The sequence below is a fragment of the Acipenser ruthenus genome, chromosome 7 (genome assembly GCF_902713425.1).
Source record: "Acipenser ruthenus chromosome 7, fAciRut3.2 maternal haplotype, whole genome shotgun sequence".
Classification (NCBI taxonomy): Eukaryota; Metazoa; Chordata; class Actinopteri; order Acipenseriformes; family Acipenseridae; genus Acipenser; species Acipenser ruthenus.
The window spans coordinates 9526769-9540092 of record NC_081195.1 but is presented as its reverse complement, the minus strand read 5'-3'; the positions used below and the strand labels follow the sequence as shown (position 1 = coordinate 9540092).

General features: G+C 39.7%; 1 protein-coding gene across 2 annotated transcripts in view; it reads left to right on the top strand.

Annotated features, from left to right (window-relative positions):
* Nucleotides 1-13324, top strand: part of LOC117415764 (inactive heparanase-2) — a 75650-nt gene that overhangs the window by 26336 nt on the left and 35990 nt on the right. The window lies entirely within an intron of this gene.

The window sequence follows — 13324 nt, the reverse complement described above, 5'->3', positions numbered from 1 at the left end:
CTATGTAACAAAAAATACTTAGTTGTACACAGAAGCATTATAGGGACGATAACGTAGGACCAGAAGGGCAAATGGAAGCTGAGTAAAAGTGTGTTCAGAATGGAAGGTAGAAAGCCAATGACACAAGGGGTATGTATGGAATTGTTATGTTAACACTTAAAGTGCTTGGATCGTTACAGAAATGAATTAGCAACCATCCTGGATTAAATGGTATGGTAGCAAGAAAGAGTCTTAATTGTCCGAAAATCCCATTCTGTGACTGTAATGCAAAAATATTTTAAGGGAACAAGCCATCAGCTGCACAATAACAGAAAAGCAAGTGACTGGCATGGGGCAATGATCACCCGAAACCTGTAGCTCTTATTGGAAAATATTCAGAACAGAGATGTTAAGAGTGGCATAAACAATGACAAGAAAACCCCCCACATCTGTAGGAAATCAAGACTTTCCCTTATTAGATGACAGATCTGTTTTTTTAAGCGTCTTTCCATGCCAAAGCTAAGAGCCCAGGGTGATCCTCGAATCTCTGTTTCGGCTGTCTTCCGCTTAATTACAATTTTTTTTTTTTTTTTTTTAAATTACCGGTCCATCCCAAGGCAATTATTGTATTAGACCTAGAGAATGAAGAACACATTTAAATACTTTCTGCTATTCAGGGATTTAGAGGATTGCTGTTTGAACATGACAGCATGACAGTTCACTTTGAGCAGGTCACCAGTGCCTCAGGAGAATAACAATAATAGTAATAGCAAGCACTCCGAGAGTGGATAGTGCAATGTATCTGTTGAATGAGAATGAGAATGGCTTTGTAATACCAGCTTAATCAGCCCCTCCCTCAACTACTCCTTAAATACCTCAAGCGTTACAGCAAGTGCAAGGAAACTAAAGATGTTTCTTGCACTCTTAAGCACGTGCCAGCGCTGGCCTTTGTTCTAGGAAGGAGACGGATTGATTTGTTTATTTACATGTACATATAAAGGGGGTGTAGGCGAGATGTTAACATCTCCCAGTCTCCCGATTCACAAGCACTTCCTCCCAGCTGGCAGCACAGCATTAACAAAACAACACACGTCATGTCAAGGAAAACACAAACGCAATGCAGCGGAATAAACGAAAAACACGTGCTTAAATTCTCCACGTGCTTAATAACATGTAGCTTCACAATGATCATTGGGACTCTAGCACTCTACAGTGTTATTGCAAAACCTATAGAGTGAAGTTTCACTATGAATAATATATATGTATATAGCATTATTGCAAGCAGAACTCAGTGGAGGTTGCTTTCCTCAAGGTGGAGGGATTCTTTAGTAGGGTTGAGGATGGAGGACAATACAGCTTTTGGATGTCAGTCACCAGTGTAGTAGTCTGTTGCCACTCAAGTGAAGTTCAACCTCTCACAGCAGGTGGCACTATCTGACAGTGGGGCCCTGTTGCTGAGTTTTATTCATTTTCATTTTTCTCATTAGTTGTCACTTAAATGGCTTTAAAGAGTAGGTAGCGGGGTTCTGAAAAATATAGTGTTATACATCCCCACGTGTTGCTACAACTGTTTAAATAACGCACCTGTAATTTTTCTTTTCATTGTTAAGATCATGACAGCTTTTTACACTTAAAACTTTAAAGTCTGTTTCAAAGCGCTTTTCACTAGTGCACTGAGATCTGTACTCTGTATAAATCACTGTAGGAAGAGCGATTTTAAACAAAAAAAAACATAACAAGTACTGTGGCTTTTCTGTTCCATACCACATCATGGAACATTATTGCTAGGTTACTTATTTGACAATGTGGGCAAAAATCCTTACACTATCAGTGCACTAGAGCGGCCATTTTGAAAAGAGCTTTGAAACAGAATTTTAAGTTATAACTGTGTAAAACATTGTCAGGATGTTAACAATGAAAAGAAAAATAACAGGTGCGTTATTTAAACAGTTGTAGCAACACGTGGGGACATGTAACACTCTATTTTTCAGAACCCTGCTACTTACTCTTTAAGTTTATTTGATAAACCATGTGACACTATGCACATATTTATTTTTGTTGTCTTACCTGCTTCTATTGTTGTCAGAACACAGAATCACATGATTCCCCTCCCTTTGAAACCTGCTTGCCACTGTGAGTCAAATAGATATATTGCTGATACAACCTGAAGCAGCAGGAGCTAAGAAATGATATATATTTAGGTTCTGTTGTAGCTCAGGAGACAAAACAGACCCCACCTCAATTCTCGCATCTCAAACACCTAAAAGAGGTTTGAATTAGAGGTTTGTGTTTGTTTGGATACAGTTTGCATTTCTGAGAGTAATTTAAAGACTGCTAGATACTAGGTGGTCAAATAAAGGGACACAGACCCATGATCACCAACTTATACAAAGGCAAGATCGCTTCATTATGTCTATTTTACTGTCATGATAGCTGTGTGGTGTTGAGTTGGGGGGATATGTCTATTATATGATAATGAGTATTTTTTGCATATGACCCTCCCATGTGTATGATGCGTATGAACCCCCCTCTCTCCCCCCACCCCCCCTCTCCCCCCCAGGGGGACAAGCATCCCGCTGAACAGTTTCCAAATGTTGGTAAGTATGCAGACCACATGTGGACTGTATAGTGAGCTGCTTGTACAGATAAACTAAAGAAAATCAAGGACAGTGCTATTTAGCCAAATGTAACTTTTCCCTGAAAAAGTCTAATTTGTTTAGATGTTAATTCCATCAAATTTGATTCATATGTAATGCAAACCACTCACAGCAAAATGACTTCATTGAAACAGCCACAGTGTAACAAGTGAACCACTACAGGCCTAATTCAAGTACATTTTTAGTTTTGAAAAAAAGCATTTATAAAATATAAATGATTGTAAGAATTATGAACAAGTATACTTCATGTGAAGGTGTATTTCATGCTTTATAAGAAGGAACTTGCTGATAATTTAGTTAGTAATTGGTGAAACCAATAGGAGACACAGTTCCCAAGGTCGCTGTCACTTAAAAAAAAGTAGCACAATACGTTTAAATTAATTTAGTAGCTTTATGTCATTTAATTCTATTCAAATAAGCATGTCTTCAGACAGCTCTTTCTGATATATACAAGTTAAATACAGTATGTGCTTATGAATTAAAGACAGTGAAAGAGTATGAACAAATAAAGTTTGGGAGAATGTCTATTTTCATGGCATAGCTGGCCTAATTGCTGGCTATTAACCCTAACCAAAATGCACTAACAGACCCAGGTCCTGACCCCCCCACCCCCCCACCCTCCGTTCTCTCTCAGCTGGAAGCTGTGCTCTAGGCTATCTGAGAAGGGGCTGTTCTCTGTAATAAGTCAGGGTAAGATCCAGGCGAAACCTGCTTTTTTCCCCCAATTACCACGTTTGTTAGAGACTCACCTGCTTCTTTAATCTGCTCATTTTGACTCCTTTTTGATAAGGAGAAAGAATTTACAGCCTGAAGAGGTCCGAGAAGGAATGGAATTTTCTGGACTGCTGGACTCACTGTGCTACTTGTTAAAGTCACAGGACCTTAAAACCAGGGCTTGAATTGGACTGTCTGATTAGGACCGCTTCCTTACAAAAAAATGCATACTGTACTGCTGACCCTAATAAAAGTTTAACAAGGTCAAAGCATTGCAAAGTGTAGTGAAGTATAATGGCAGCATAATTAAAGCAAAGTATTGCAAGATTAGAAAAGCAAATAGAGGCATGGTATAATTTATTAATATACACTGTAGTAAACAACAGTAAATTAACATTGGAAAACTGCAAAATAACAGTGCAAATCTATGATTACCAATGTTCCAGCCTGGATGCCTTTTTGCAGTATTACTCTACTGCGACAGCACTGCACTGCATTACAGAGTCATTGTAAGTGCAGTTTACTATATTAGTATACATTTATAAACATTATTTCTTATCAGCGTGCAAGTGATGTTAGACATTGAGGTGCTCCAAACATAACCTATCAGCCAAGCCAAACAGAAAGATCTATTTGAAATCACATAAAAGATAACCCTTAACTCCGGCACCATGTAATATGAATAGATCACTGTTCCATACTGTTCACAGCACAAGGTCGGTTTTCTATGATTAATACTATTAAACCTGTTAACTTAATGAATCCTAAAGAAAATAAATAAATCAAGAGCAAGTGCAGCTGTTAGGGATCGTCCTGGCTTCACTGAACTCTTAGCATGCTCAGGGTTGGGTTACTAATTTGGATTATCCAGACTTAAATACACAGCTAATGAAGTAAACATTAAAACACTGTGCTTGCCAACTCAGGCTCTTCTGCAGTGTATAAAGTGAAAGTAAGCCTTTACTGATATCAGCAGCCTTAAATCTACATGTACTAAAATAACTCACTTCCGTATCAAGTTTCTGACCTATAGATGAACTTCCCTTACAATTTCTTGTTTTCAAATTCAAATGCAGTCCTGTGTTTTTTCCAGTCTTGTGGGGGATCTCTAACGTTAGCATGCACTGAAGACACCATCTTTTGTTTATTGTCATTTATATTTGCTCTACAAGGAAAAAAAAAAATGTAGCTTGATTTTTTTGCACCTGATGTTGTGCATGTACAAAATTGTAACTCATTACAGTAACTTATTACTTTGAAAAAAATGAAATAGTTACAGTTAATCATTGTTACTTCTCAGCCAAAGGTTGCATTTTAGAGATTTTTTTTTTGTTTTTGGTTTGGTCAGGCTGCAACGCAAAATATTTAACATTCCAGCTATTGAACCCATTCATCTCCTCCTCTGAAGCCATTTTCTGATACGAAAAACGCGTTCATGTGACATTTAAGGTTTGACGAGAAATGCTTTCTGATTTCCACATTGTGCGTTAGCCGTCGTCTCTTTTTTAAATGTAACTAAAAGTAACAATGTTCTTTTTTCACACACAATGTAATCCATTGCCACATTTAGTTACGGGTCTGAAAAAGGAACTGTTACAGTTACAAGTTACAAAAAATGTAGTCAGATTACAATACCGCACTACATCACATGCTGCATTACTCCAACACAGCACCAGTCATCCTGGACAAGGTTGAAACACACTGCGGCACTGCATCTCTAATAGCAGCTTTCATTAAACAGGGAGGAACTGATTGAATTCAAAGACAAAGGTTTATAAAACGGAATGCAAGCTGGGTTTGAGAACTCTTCCAGTAAGAGAGAAATGACAGTTTTACAACAAATCGTAAAAAAAAGGAGATATGCGATAGAGTTACATAAAAACGTTGCATCGATGCAGAGCCTGTACATGTATGGATGTATGTGTGTGTGTGTGTGGGTCTATATATATATATATATATATATATATATATATATATATATATATATATATATATTACATAAAGTTTAATTTAAAAAAAATTTTCTCAAAGAAGGGGTTCTGTCTGCCCTGTCGCTAGCTGTGCTAAGCTGATGGAGGGAGGGGTGTGAAAGGGGGAGGGGATTGCTACAGGCCACAGTCCCTAACACCTGGTGAGTGCCGCAGGCTGCACTGAAGGTAGAGTCTGTAATTAAAGATCTGGGTTATGCAGTTCCAGGGCTCGTGGGGATCGGCTCGGAAGGGTATCTTGGCGTAAGAATATTATGTGACTGAATTACAGGGTAAGGAACTGAATTTGGCTTTGGAGGGGTTTTTTTTTGTTGTTTTTTTTTTTTTTTTTTACAAATTTAGTCGTTGCCAATCAGTTTCTATTATTTTCTCCCTAATTTGAAATGGGCAATTATTTTTAGGCTCAGCTCACCGCTACCACCCCTGCGCTGACTCGGGAGGGGCGAAGATGAACACACGCTGTCCTCCGAAGCGTGTGCCGTCAGCTGCCCGCTTCTTTACACTCTGCAGACTCACCGTGCAGCCGCCTCAGAGCTACAGCGTTGGAGGACAACGCAGCTCTGGGCAGCTTACAGGCAAGCGCGCAGGCGCCCGGCCAGACTACAGGGGCCGCTGGTGCGCGGTGAGCCGAGGACACCCTGGCTGACCTAACCCTCCCTCCCTCCCCCCGGACGACGCTCGGCCAATTGAGCGCCGCCCCCTCGGAGCTCCCGTCCACGGTCAGCTGTGGAATAGCCTGGACTCGAACCGGCGATGTCCAGGCTATAGAGCGCATCCTGCACTCTAGCGAGTGCTTTTACTGGATGCGCCACTCGGGAGCCCCCTTGGAGGGGTGTTTTAATCGCAGCAGCAGTGGCACACACCTTCAGCTTCCACAGAGCATCATTAAAGCACTACTGTCGCAGGTCAAAAGAAAGTTGTATCTGACAAAGAATTTGAAGATTTCGTTTTGTTGCAAACATGTAGTTGCTGAACAATGCAACATTTAGCAACTCCCCTTTACTGTGATATTAATACGTTTCTGTTACGGAATTTGAAATGTATCACTTTAAATGCAAACCTGAAATAAAATGTTATGTTATCATTTGTTTGTGGAGCCTTGCAAAATGCATTTTGGTATTTTTTTCTGTGAAATGTGTATGTCCCTTTTGTTGCATTTCAAAACATAACAAAACTACAGCAGGGAAAACAAACCTTTGTAAAATTCAGGATCGCAGTGTAAATACGTACTTGCAACTGCCTGTCTTCTGGTTCGACAGAGCTTCTTTATTCTAATTCTAATTTATGACTCAGTAAAACACATTTTCTGTTCTGCCAGAATCGGAGCCCCAGAGGGTTGATATGGTAACCAGGCCAGGCCCTGCTGTTATGTCTGCAGTGTGTTTTGTGGTTTCCACATTTAGGCTCTGTGGTGAAGGGATTTGGACGTAAACAGTTTCCCTTTTTAGGCCAGACGCTGGTCCTCATTACTGAGAAATACCAGACCCCTCCATTGCTCATGTAATTGTTGCTAAGAGAGGTACCAGGAAGTACAGCGTTAGGGAGAAATGATTTCTAATGTTTAACATTTCTTCCACCTCCCATCCTCTGCAGGGTTCCTTAACTCTTTAGTTTCTCATTGCCCTACAGCTGCTGGGAGAAAATAAATGGCCCTAGGGTTTAATGTGGACTCTATCTGGAGCACAGAATACCCAGCTCAGATTATCTAAAGCCCTTGTTTGGACAGGCAAATGGCAGCCTTTAAAGGGACTATCAAAAAAAACTATAAACTGAAATGTCTGTTTTTTACAGATGGATCCATTTGTTTCCAGAATCATAAAGATTGCTGCAATTTGGAAAAGCTATGAGTTTTAGTGGCTCCCATAGTGACTGACAAAAGCCCACCCTACAGAATTTTTATTTTGATACTAGATATTAACTGACACTAGGACACCCCCCTGAATAACCGTCCTTTCAAAAAAATTATAGTTTGCTACTCGCATTTAAAGAGCATGTTGTGTGACTCCAACCACTTAGTTTGTCCTTTATTCTGTTTCATTATTTATTTACCCATTCCCTGACTCCCTCTCTCCCTGTGTGACCCAAAACCACTCACACTGTCTCCGAGGGAATACGTACGGCGCGACTACAAGCGTTTAACAAAAAAAAAAAAAAAAAAAGTTTTCCACCTCTCTTCAAAAGTGTTGATGACAGGTAAAGTAATTAAATGTGTCATATGAAATATAAAGAAGGGACGTTTTATTGAGCATTGGCCTGTAGCTTGTTCAGGAGTTTGGTTTCAGGTTTGGCAGCACCTTCCTCACTGCACGCAATTATCATAACTGAAAACAAAAAGAATCTTGCAGAAATGAGCCGTTGCATTCACAAGCAGTCTTGCTGGTTACCGAGTGTCAATATCTGTTATCTGATAGCCGCTATGACATTGTCCAGATCCCTCCATTTTATGAGGTACAGGACATGGTTGGGAGGTTGCAGGGCATTAGCCTGGTTTCATTTAAAGCTGTAGTGCCCTCCTGTTTTTACCCGGTTACCTCACCAATGATCTCACTGTCTCTTTTGTGGAATCACTGTGCTAGATCACAGCCAGAGGTACGTTAGACAGAAATAAAGGAATTCAAACTTATAGGCTAGTTGTCAGAGGAACCTGAGGCATACTGACCAAATGACTGAGGGAAGCCAAGTGGTTATAATGTGAGAGCCAGAGGAAGCCGTGTGATAGTGCCACGAGAGTCAGCAAAGAACGTTTTGAACAAAAACTATAACATTTTTAATAACAGCTGTAAAATGTGCAATTACATAGTCATTTTACAGTTTCAAGATGGTTATTGTTTGATTTTTAAAATCTGGATACTGCTTAAATCACTGGAGAATATGGTCTTACTCGGTGTTATATCCACTTACTGTGGTCTATTTATTCATCGAGTTTTGTTTTTAAATAAAACCACAATGGTTTTTATGCTGATATTTGAATGTTCTGGGGCATTACTCGGCTACTGCACATGGTCCTCAGCAGTTCCCATGTGTAGCTGCTTGGAATCAGCCTGCTGGATTGAAGTCACAATGAGGCCAGCTTTGGTATCACTAGCAGTTCTAACACGTAAGCTCTGAGTTGCTGCTGATGAAATCCAGTCAACTTCCTGTTAGAGAAAGCGGTGTCTAGCCTGATGCCACAAAGGCCAACTGAGGAGTAAGACAGGTAGCTGAGCTTACCCAAGCTGACTTCACAAATCAGACTCTTCCGATTTAAGCATATTGGGTGAGACCAAATCTCCATTCAGTACAGTTAAATTCTATATTATCAAACAACAGATAAAATGTTGAAATCGGAGATTTGATGGTTTAGTCATATCAAACAACAAGGAAGCAGCTGGACTTTCTACCACTTCTTCCTCAGAGCTGAGCCTATCAAAACAAATCTTGCTTGCTTGATATTTTTACTTGAATACCAGATTTGCTGATTTTTCAAGTGCATAACAATAAATTAAAGCGTGACTGTTGTTGCTTCCTGGTACTCAGTCATTTCCTGTGTTGGCACAGGAAGTGTCAGGAATCTTTAACAGTGTATTTGAAATGATAATGATAGCGTTGCGAATGCTAATACGATTGTACAGCCTTGGTAATCACAAAAGGAAGAACTAGCTGGGGCCCTTTAAGCACTGCTATGACGGTCTGCTGCACAGGTGTGTGCTCTGGCAGTAGCATCTGGGAGGTCAAGTGCAGAGAGACTCCTGAGACAGTGGATTGACACTCCCTGTGATACAATTCTATTTGTATAAAATATATATATATATATATATATATATATATATATATATATATATATATATATATATATATCTATATATATATCAGCACAGTATAATGTTGAGAAGTAGAGCTGTGCGGCTGTGGAGTTAGAGTGTAATCGAAAACACAGTTGGCCTCCTGTCCTTTACAGGCATATACATCAAGGGCTGGTGACATCTGGAGGAAATAAATGGAAATGTTTTAAAGCTTTTGCATTGTAATGCTGAAGACAAAAACATAGGGCAAATAGAGCTGTATGTTGAGTACCTGATCCCACTGGGAGGTGATAAATTGATAGGTTATTATTCCCAGGGCACTTTTAAAATGAGATTTTTCAAGTAGAGTGTTTTTTTTGCTGGTGAAACTGAACAGATCGACGGATTCCAGATATACACTGCTGTGCAAACGTCTTAGGCATGTTGAATTTTTCTACTCTGATGCATTATGAGCATCCGCAATTTACTCAAAGCCTCCACTAGTGTTTTCTGCTATTATAACAACCTTGACTTGCATAAAGAAGGAAAAACATTGAGTGAAATAGCTTGCATCATTTGATTTTCAAGGTGTGGTATCCGAAGCATAATCAACAAGTACAGAGAAAAATCATCTGTAATTGACAAACCCAGGACTGGAAGACCCAAAAAGCTGTCTAACAAGGATGAGCAAAACTTGAAGATAATATCCTTAAAGAATAGAGACAAGCATTGAATTGACAATAGAACTGGCAGAAGGCACAGGTGTCATTGTCCATCCATCAACAGTCCAAAGCACCTTTGACCAATTTTTGTGTTCTTGTGCATATTTTAGTCTTTTATTCTTGTTCCCCTTTCTAAACAGAGGTATTCTTACTGCAACACATCCTTTAAGTCCTGATTTTCATACTGTTGATTTGATGGACAGCGACACCTGTGCCTTCTGCCAGTTCTGTTGTCAGTTGGGATAACAAAATACTGAGCTCAAGTCGTGTGATTTCATAAAAACACCAGGTGCTCAGTGTTTGGTATTTGAGTTGAGTTAAAATTTCAAACAAATTTTAAAAAGTTGATTAAGAATCTGTATAAATAGCCAGTGAAAGACATGATTTGAATTAACGCAAGAACAGTGAAAGATACAACCATGCCCTGCTTAAGTAATGAAGATCGACTGATTGCTATCGGCATGATTGAAGGCAGCCTGCTTCAACAATCCGCCGACTAGTCCAGAGAAACCAGGAAACCGGCTCTGTGAGGGACAGGCCAATTCCTGGAAAGCAGAGGGTCACCACACCGGCCCAGGACCACCACATCCAACAGATCCATCTGCGTAATCGTTTTTTGACAGCTAAGAGACAAGATCATGGTCTTCTGTGGGCCAGAGAACATTTGAGAGAGTGATGGAGTGTTTTATTCACAGATGAATGCCGTTTTGCCCTTGACGGAAGACAACATGTGTGGGGAAGTCGTGGTGAGTGTTATGCTGACTGTTGCGTCGTTTAAGCCTACCGTGGTGCGGTGGAAGTGTGATGATGTGAGGAGGAATCTCCTTTAACACAAGGACGCCCTTGGTGCAGATTGAGGGCAACCTTACTGCTCAACGATACACTGACGAAGTCCTTGAGGCAATAGTTTTTCCGTTCCTGCAAGCCAATCTGGAAGTGTCGATTTTCCAGCAGGATAATGCAAGACCGCACAGTACTAGGATTACAATTGCACGACTTCAAGAAAACAATGTTGAGGTCTTGCCGTGGCCAGCTTTTTCTCCTGACCTGAGTCCAATAGAACATCTGTGGGACCAAATCGCCAGTGCCATCCACAGGAGACAACCGCGACCAGCCAGCTGCAGCTGCACAGGAAGAGTGGCAGAACATCCCACAACAGTCTATCTAGAGGCTGATCAGGTCTATGCCTCAACGCTGCCAGGATTGTGTTAATGCTCAGGGAGGTCATACCCGATATTAACTTTAAAAAAAATCTTTTGTAGCAAAGCTTTTGCTTTTGTGGATAAGGAAAAAAAGATACAAGAAATAGATGTCTACAATTCTTTCGCAACTCCAAAAATTCTAATTCAAAAGTATTCATACCCTGAGGAAATTAATATCTAGTAGAGGCACCATTAGCAATAATAACCTCTTTTAAATGATTAGGATATTTGTCAATGAGCTTTTGGCATGATTCTTTAGTGATTTCTGACCATTCTTCAACGCACATTGTTCCAGTTCATTCAAATTCCAAGGACTTCTCTTGTGAACAGCCTTCTTCAACTCATACTAAAGATTCTCAATCGGCTTTAGATCGGGACGTTGACTAGGCCATTCCAGAACCTTGATTTTATTCTTCTTTAACCATTGTGAAATAGATTTTGATGTGTGCTTTGGATCATTGTCATGTTGCAACATCCATTTGCGCTTTAAACCAAGTTTTGTAATGGAGGGTTTCAGATGATTGGCCAATATCTTTTGGTATGCTATGGAATCCATTTGACCATGTATTGGAACTAAATTTCCTGTGCCATTAGAGGAAAAACAGCCCCATTGAAGGATATTACCACCTCCATGCTTGACAGTAGGTATGGTTTTCTTTTCTTTGTACGCCTCACCAGACTTTCTCCAAGCGTAACAAATATAGGTGTGACCAGATTTTTGTTTCATCGCTCCACAAAACCTTTGACCAGAACTCATATTCATCATTCAAATGCCGTTCTGAAAACTTTAAGCGATTGTCCTTGTGACGTTTTCCTAAGAGTGGCTTTTTCCTTGGCCTGCGACCATTGAGACCTTCACTGTGCAATACTCGACCTATGGTTGAAATGGAAACCCCAGGCCCACTTGCAGCCAGTTCAGTTTGAATATATTTGGCAGTCAATCTCAGATTGTTATTAACCTTCCTCACAATTCTTCTGCTTGTTCTTGGTGAAAGAACCTTCTTTCTTCCAGACCGAGGGAGCGTTGTGACAGTACCATGAGTCTTGTACTTCTTGATAATAGAAACAACAGTTGGAATTGCTAACCCTTCTATACTCTCTAAGAATGTTCACCTACAATCCAACATTTGAGACTCTTCTAGAATTAGGTTCTGCATCATCCTATTCAAATTTCTAGCACCTTGTAGACAATACTATCATAGCATTAAAATGTATGAATACTTTTGAATTAGCACTTTTGGAGTTTTGCAAAAAAATTGCCGAAATAAATAATTGTAGACATCTATTTCTTGTAACTTTTTTTCCTAATCCACTAAAGCAAAACTTTTGCTGCAAAAGATTTTTCATAAAATTCTTCGTTTGAGAAATTTCTATATAATTTTATTTTAATTTTATTTTAATACAAAATTATTATACAAGTACCGGTATTAAGACATGTAGATATGATACACTGCAGCTTTTTCCATATGCTATTTTTGTTACTGATAGAATTTACAGGAGAAGCCTGTAGATCATGTGTTTCCAACAAGGGCTTATACGGTAACAGCCTTCTTATTAGATATGTAACTACTATGCTTAACCTTCACTGCACATTGGACAATATCACTGAATCTTCTCAAAAATCTATCACTAGCTTGGTTTCAAAGGTAGCTAATGGTACAGTCCAAACTTCCTTTGACTGATTCTGTAAGCTCATTGTGGGATTACAAAGGAGTTAAGTTTTGACGGACATTCTTCAGGTTTTACAAGCCCATAAATTTTGTAGGCATCGGTGTTATAGAGGGCCGCCAATCGGAACCAGTTTCTGAGTTGCTTTTTTACAACAGGAAATGGGGTCAAAGTGCATTGCAATATTTATGTTCCTTGCTCCGCTCTTAAAATATAGAGTTTCAAAGCAAGTTTTAAAGAGTCGTGCAGTGCAGGAGGTCCTGGCTGTCCACAGCAGCTCTGCCACGCTTAAGAAAGTGAGATCACATGGCAAGGGTCTCGCTGGTGAGAGGAGGTTAAGCACCTTTTTTTCCCCAGAGTGACAATTACTGCAGGCTTCATACCATCATGTGTTCACAGTCCACAGCCTTGTCATTTGGAGACACCACCACTAAAATGCCTTTCTGAAATCACCAGATTAAAATGGTATAGCTTGTTTCTCCTGGAATCTGGATTCAAGTGTGAATACGGTGCTACAAGAGCACTGAAAATACAACAGGTTGACAGATAGATGCAAGGCAATAAAAATTGCAAATAAAGTTCATGCTGAAATTATTAATAATTGTATTTTGCAGCACATTCATTCTTTTATCG